This window comes from Scleropages formosus, chromosome 18 (assembly GCF_900964775.1).
Source record: "Scleropages formosus chromosome 18, fSclFor1.1, whole genome shotgun sequence".
Lineage (NCBI taxonomy): Eukaryota > Metazoa > Chordata > Actinopteri > Osteoglossiformes > Osteoglossidae > Scleropages > Scleropages formosus.
The window spans coordinates 1908548-1910102 of record NC_041823.1 but is presented as its reverse complement, the minus strand read 5'-3'; the positions used below and the strand labels follow the sequence as shown (position 1 = coordinate 1910102).

General features: G+C 51.7%; 1 non-coding gene across 1 annotated transcript; it reads left to right on the top strand.

Annotated features, from left to right (window-relative positions):
* Window positions 1–913: 913 nt before the first annotated feature.
* trnar-ucu (transfer RNA arginine (anticodon UCU)) lies at window positions 914–1006 on the top strand. The gene is made up of 2 exons: window positions 914–950; window positions 971–1006. It is a non-coding gene; the product is annotated as a tRNA-Arg (tRNA).
* Window positions 1007–1555: the final 549 nt, after the last annotated feature.

Sequence of the window (1555 nt, the reverse complement as noted above, 5' to 3'; positions counted from 1 at the left end):
AGTGCCTTAACCACTGCGCCCCCTGCTGGCCGTAGAGAGAAATGAAGTACGGAGATCACAGAAGCACAAGGAGGATCTTCTCCCTCATCAACATCATTCCTGTGACACAAAGAGTCACTGAACTGCCGGGGGGCGTAGTGTGCCATGAGGAGACGCCCGGCCCTTTCGCACCCTGTACCCGCCGTCTTGTCGGCCGGGGCCTGACGGCAGACGTGCGGCGTCCTTGACAGAGCGTCCCTCGCTGTTCGCCTCAGACGGGGAAGAGGCGAGATGTGTGTTTTGGATTAGTGTCCTACAGCACAATAAATCTTTGTGAAACAAATGCAAAGCAGATGGCACCGTGTGTGTGTGTGTGTGTGTGTGTGTGTGTGTGTGTGTGCGCGTGTGCGCGCACGCACATGCATCGCGATGGAACAAAGTGGAAAAAAACTCCCACTCGATGTCTCCTGCTGATTGACTCATTGTTTGTTGCCTCAATGAATTATCATGATACACAAATATGCCGACAATCCCGAGATGCGGAAAACATGGTATAAAACGCCGTCGATGGCATCAATTAATAAAAGTGCTTTTTTCGTTCTGCCTGTCAATCATGTCCCACGATGGGGGGCGGAGCCTCTTCCCTTTGCTCGCTGAACCCACACACACCCTGCTGCTCGGCAATGTCAGTATCACAAATGTTACAGGATAATTTTTAGCTGTTAAAGAAATTGTGGTATCAGTCCCAGGGCCCTCGCTGCTGTGTATGTAATATAAACTGTGATACACTGCAGTACTCACAGGGGCTGGGTTCGAATCCCACCAACCACTATAATGCCCTTGAGGTGCAGTGTGAAGATGCTGGGTTTGAGTCTTGCTTCTGTTGTTGAACCCTAAACCACAATGCTTGTTCAGAATTAAGATGTTGCCAGTTGGCTCTGTGGCGCAATGGACAGCGTGTTGGACTTCTAATTAAGCACTTGAAGAAGCAATTCAAAGGTTGTGGGTTCGAGTCCCACCAGAGTCGACTAGCCGACTGCCCGTTTCTTTTGGTGACTGTAGGTGACATAAGGACCTTCTGAGGTTTCCGGGTTCAAACCCCCACACCTGCTGTAGTGGCTCTGGTCGCAGTACTCTGGACTGGTACAGTAAAAACAGAGTAGGCTGTATAAAGAGGTAAATCAGTGTAAGAAGGTTATAGCGGAAAGCTCACACTGTAAGTCACTGTGGTAACAGCATCGGAGAACGGAATAAATGATGTGGACGCCTGAATGTGCCGATGGCCAAATGAGTGCAGGTAAACGTGGCACTGAGCACCCTACACCAGGGGTGTAATGTGTCACTTGATGCCTTGCAATCAGTTAGAGGCTCAGGACAGGTAATTATTCAAATGAGCAGCAGTCCAGGACGTGGGTCTGGGAGTTTGTGACGCGTGACGCCGGACAGGAGACGGAGCGGTCGGCCGCTTGATGCCGAAGCGGTACACCTGGCCAGTTCACCCTCGCCATCCATCAGAGTGTGGGATCTGTTGTGAGCGGGGCCAGGCAGTGTGGTAGGGGGTAGGGGGGGACCGGGC